A 6,113-nucleotide genomic window follows, 5' to 3' on the forward strand; every position below is an offset into this window, starting at 1 on the left:
CTCCATGTAGAGTGTATTACAGCATGTCTCCATGTAGAGTGTAATACAGCATGTCTCCATGTCTCCATGTAGAGTGTAATACAGCATGTCTCCATGTAGAGTGTAATACAGCATGTCTCCATGTCTCCATGTAGAGTGTATTACAGCATGTCTCCATGTAGAGTGTAATACAGCATGTCTCCATGTAGAGTGTATTACAGCATGTCTCCATGTAGAGTGTATTACAGCATGTCTCCATGTCTCCATGTAGAGTGTATTACAGCATGTCTCCATGTAGAGTGTAATACAGCATGTCTCCATGTCTCCATGTAGAGTGTATTACAGCATGTCTCCATGTAGAGTGTATTACAGCATGTCTCCATGTAGAGTGTATTACAGCATGTCTCCATGTAGAGTGTATTACAGCATGTCTCCATGTAGAGTGTATTACAGCATGTCTCCATGTAGAGTGTAATACAGCATGTCTCCATGTAGAGTGTATTACAGCATGTCTCCATGTAGAGTGTATTACAGCATGTCTCCATGTAGAGTGTAATACAGCATGTCTCCATGTAGAGTGTATTACAGCATGTCTCGATGTAGAGTGTAATACAGCATGTCTCCATGTAGAGTGTAATACAGCATGTCTCCATGTAGAGTGTATTACAGCATGTCTCCATGTAGAGTGTAATACAGCATGTCTCCATGTAGAGTGTAATACAGCATGTCTCCATGTAGAGTGTATTACAGCATGTCTCCATGTAGAGTGTAATACAGCATGTCTCCATGTCTCCATGTAGAGTGTATTACAGCATGTCTCCATGTCTCCATGTAGAGTGTAATACAGCATGTCTCCATGTCTCCATGTAGAGTGTATTACAGCATGTCTCCATGTAGAGTGTAATACAGCATGTCTCCATGTAGAGTGTAATACAGCATGTCTCCATGTAGAGTGTATTACAGCATGTCTCCATGTAGAGTGTAATACAGCATGTCTCCATGTAGAGTGTATTACAGCATGTCTCCATGTAGAGTGTATTACAGCATGTCTCCATGTAGAGTGTAATACAGCATGTCTCCATGTGATGTCTCCATGTAGAGTGTATTACAGCATGTCTCCATGTAGAGTGTATTACAGCATGTCTCCATGTAGAGTGTATTACAGCATGTCTCCATGTAGAGTGTAATACAGCATGTCTCCATGTGATGTCTCCATGTAGAGTGTAATACAGCATGTCTCCATGTCTCCATGTAGAGTGTATTACAGCATGTCTCCATGTAGAGTGTATTACAGCATGTCTCCATGTAGAGTGTATTACAGCATGTCTCCATGTAGAGTGTATTACAGCATGTCTCCATGTAGAGTGTATTACAGCATGTCTCCATGTCTTCATGTAGAGTGTAATACAGCATGTCTCCATGTAGAGTGTATTACAGCATGTCTCCATGTAGAGTGTAATACAGCATGTCTCCATGTCTCCATGTAGAGTGTAATACAGCATGTCTCCATGTAGAGTGTATTACAGCATGTCTCCATGTAGAGTGTATTACAGCATGTCTCCATGTAGAGTGTAATACAGCATGTCTCCATGTCTCCATGTAGAGTGTAATACAGCATGTCTCCATGTAGAGTGTAATACAGCATGTCTCCATGTCTCCATGTAGAGTGTATTACAGCATGTCTCCATGTCTCCATGTAGAGTGTAATACAGCATGTCTCCATGTCTCCATGTAGAGTGTATTACAGCATGTCTCCATGTAGAGTGTAATACAGCATGTCTCCATGTAGAGTGTATTACAGCATGTCTCCATGTAGAGTGTATTACAGCATGTCTCCATGTCTCCATGTAGAGTGTATTACAGCATGTCTCCATGTAGAGTGTAATACAGCATGTCTCCATGTCTCCATGTAGAGTGTATTACAGCATGTCTCCATGTAGAGTGTATTACAGCATGTCTCCATGTCTCCATGTAGAGTGTATTACAGCATGTCTCCATGTAGAGTGTAATACAGCATGTCTCCATGTCTCCATGTAGAGTGTATTACAGCATGTCTCCATGTAGAGTGTATTACAGCATGTCTCCATGTAGAGTGTATTACAGCATGTCTCCATGTAGAGTGTAATACAGCATGTCTCCATGTCTCCATGTAGAGTGTATTACAGCATGTCTCCATGTAGAGTGTAATACAGCATGTCTCCATGTCTCCATGTAGAGTGTAATACAGCATGTCTCCATGTCTCCATGTAGAGTGTATTACAGCATGTCTCCATGTAGAGTGTAATACAGCATGTCTCCATGTCTCCATGTAGAGTGTATTACAGCATGTCTCCATGTAGAGTGTAATACAGCATGTCTCCATGTAGAGTGTATTACAGCATGTCTCCATGTCTCCATGTAGAGTGTATTACAGCATGTCTCCATGTAGAGTGTAATACAGCATGTCTCCATGTCTCCATGTAGAGTGTATTACAGCATGTCTCCATGTAGAGTGTATTACAGCATGTCTCCATGTAGAGTGTAATACAGCATGTCTCCATGTAGAGTGTAATACAGTATGTCTCCATGTAGAGTGTAATACAGCATGTCTCCATGTCTCCATGTCTCCATGTAGAGTGTATTACAGCATGTCTCCATGTAGAGTGTATTACAGCATGTCTCCATGTAGAGTGTATTACAGCATGTCTCCATGTCTCCATGTAGAGTGTAATACAGCATGTCTCCATGTCTCCATGTAGAGTGTATTACAGCATGTCTCCATGTAGAGTGTATTACAGCATGTCTCCATGTAGAGTGTATTACAGCATGTCTCCATGTAGAGTGTAATACAGCATGTCTCCATGTAGAGTGTAATACAGTATGTCTCCATGTAGAGTGTAATACAGCATGTCTCCATGTCTCCATGTAGAGTGTATTACAGCATGTCTCCATGTCTCCATGTAGAGTGTAATACAGCATGTCTCCATGTCTCCATGTAGAGTGTATTACAGCATGTCTCCATGTAGAGTGTATTACAGCATGTCTCCATGTCTCCATGTAGAGTGTAATACAGCATGTCTCCATGTCTCCATGTAGAGTGTATTACAGCATGTCTCCATGTAGAGTGTATTACAGCATGTCTCCATGTAGAGTGTAATACAGCATGTCTCCATGTCTCCATGTAGAGTGTATTACAGCATGTCTCCATGTAGAGTGTATTACAGCATGTCTCCATGTCTCCATGTAGAGTGTATTACAGCATGTCTCCATGTAGAGTGTAATACAGCATGTCTCCATGTCTCCATGTAGAGTGTAATACAGCATGTCTCCATGTAGAGTGTATTACAGCATGTCTCCATGTAGAGTGTAATACAGCATGTCTCCATGTAGAGTGTATTACAGCATGTCTCCATGTAGAGTGTATTACAGCATGTCTCCATGTCTCCATGTAGAGTGTATTACAGCATGTCTCCATGTAGAGTGTAATACAGCATGTCTCCATGTCTCCATGTAGAGTGTATTACAGCATGTCTCCATGTAGAGTGTATTACAGCATGTCTCCATGTCTCCATGTAGAGTGTATTACAGCATGTCTCCATGTCTCCATGTAGAGTGTATTACAGCATGTCTCCATGTAGAGTGTATTACAGCATGTCTCCATGTAGAGTGTATTACAGCATGTCTCCATGTCTCCATGTAGAGTGTATTACAGCATGTCTCCATGTAGAGTGTATTACAGCATGTCTCCATGTAGAGTGTATTACAGCATGTCTCCATGTAGAGTGTAATACAGCATGTCTCCATGTCTCCATGTAGAGTGTATTACAGCATGTCTCCATGTCTCCATGTAGAGTGTAATACAGCATGTCTCCATGTAGAGTGTATTACAGCATGTCTCCATGTAGAGTGTAATACAGCATGTCTCCATGTAGAGTGTATTACAGCATGTCTCCATGTAGAGTGTATTACAGCATGTCTCCATGTAGAGTGTATTACAGCATGTCTCCATGTAGAGTGTAATACAGCATGTCTCCATGTCTCCATGTAGAGTGTAATACAGCATGTCTCCATGTAGAGTGTAATACAGCATGTCTCCATGTCTCCATGTAGAGTGTAATACAGCATGTCTCCATGTAGAGTGTATTACAGCATGTCTCCATGTAGAGTGTAATACAGCATGTCTCCATGTCTCCATGTAGAGTGTAATACAGCATGTCTCCATGTAGAGTGTATTACAGCATGTCTCCATGTCTCCATGTAGAGTGTAATACAGCATGTCTCCATGTAGAGTGTAATACAGCATGTCTCCATGTAGAGTGTATTACAGCATGTCTCCATGTAGAGTGTAATACAGCATGTCTCCATGTAGAGTGTAATACAGCATGTCTCCATGTAGAGTGTATTACAGCATGTCTCCATGTCTCCATGTAGAGTGTATTACAGCATGTCTCCATGTAGAGTGTAATACAGCATGTCTCCATGTAGAGAGTATTACAGCATGTCTCCATGTAGAGTGTAATACAGCATGTCTCCATGTAGAGTGTATTACAGCATGTCTCCATGTCTCCATGTAGAGTGTATTACAGCATGTCTCCATGTAGAGTGTAATACAGCATGTCTCCATGTAGAGTGTAATACAGCATGTCTCCATGTAGAGTGTATTACAGCATGTCTCCATGTCTCCATGTAGAGTGTATTACAGCATGTCTCCATGTAGAGTGTAATACAGCATGTCTCCATGTCTCCATGTAGAGTGTATTACAGCATGTCTCCATGTAGAGTGTATTACAGCATGTCTCCATGTCTCCATGTAGAGTGTATTACAGCATGTCTCCATGTAGAGTGTATTACAGCATGTCTCCATGTAGAGTGTAATACAGCATGTTTCCATGTCTCCATGTAGAGTGTATTACAGCATGTCTCCATGTAGAGTGTATTACAGCATGTCTCCATGTAGAGTGTAATACAGCATGTCTCCATGTCTCCATGTAGAGTGTAATACAGCATGTCTCCATGTAGAGTGTATTACAGCATGTCTCCATGTAGAGTGTAATACAGCATGTCTCCATTTAGAGTGTATTACAGCATGTCTCAATGTCTCCATGTAGAGTGTATTACAGCATGTCTCCATGTAGAGTGTAATACAGCATGTCTCCATGTCTCCATGTAGAGTGTAATACAGCATGTCTCCATGTAGAGTGTAATACAGCATGTCTCCATGTAGAGTGTAATACAGCATGTCTCCATTTAGAGTGTATTACAGCATGTCTCCATGTCTCCATGTAGAGTGTAATACAGCATGTCTCAATGTCTCCATGTAGAGTGTATTACAGCATGTCTCCATGTAGAGTGTAATACAGCATGTCTCCATGTCTCCATGTAGAGTGTATTACAGCATGTCTCCATGTCTCCATGTAGAGTGTATTACAGCATGTCTCCATGTCTCCATGTAGAGTGTATTACAGCATGTCTCCATGTAGAGTGTAATACAGCATGTCTCCATGTCTCCATGTAGAGTGTATTACAGCATGTCTCCATGTAGAGTGTATTACAGCATGTCTCCATGTAGAGTGTAATACAGCATGTCTCCATGTAGAGTGTATTACAGCATGTCTCCATGTAGAGTGTATTACAGCATGTCTCCATGTCTCCATGTAGAGTGTATTACAGCATGTCTCCATGTCTCCATGTAGAGTGTATTACAGCATGTCTCCATGTAGAGTGTAATACAGCATGTCTCCATGTCTCCATGTAGAGTGTAATACAGCATGTCTCCATGTCTCCATGTAGAGTGTAATACAGCATGTCTCCATGTAGAGTGTAATACAGCATGTCTCCATGTAGAGTGTAATACAGCATGTCTCCATGTAGAGTGTATTACAGCATGTCTCCATGTAGAGTGTATTACAGCATGTCTCCATGTCTCCATGTAGAGTGTATTACAGCATGTCTCCATGTAGAGTGTATTACAGCATGTCTCCATGTACAGTGTAATACAGCATGTCTCCATGTAGAGTGTATTACAGCATGTCTCCATGTAGAGTGTAATACAGCATGTCTCCATGTCTCCATGTAGAGTGTAATACAGCATGTCTCCATGTAGAGTGTAATACAGCATGTCTCCATGTAGAGAGTATTACAGCATGTCTCCATGT

The sequence above is a fragment of the Nansenia antarctica genome (genome assembly GCF_963989245.1).
Source record: "Nansenia antarctica genome assembly, chromosome: 5".
Lineage (NCBI taxonomy): Eukaryota > Metazoa > Chordata > Actinopteri > Argentiniformes > Microstomatidae > Nansenia > Nansenia antarctica.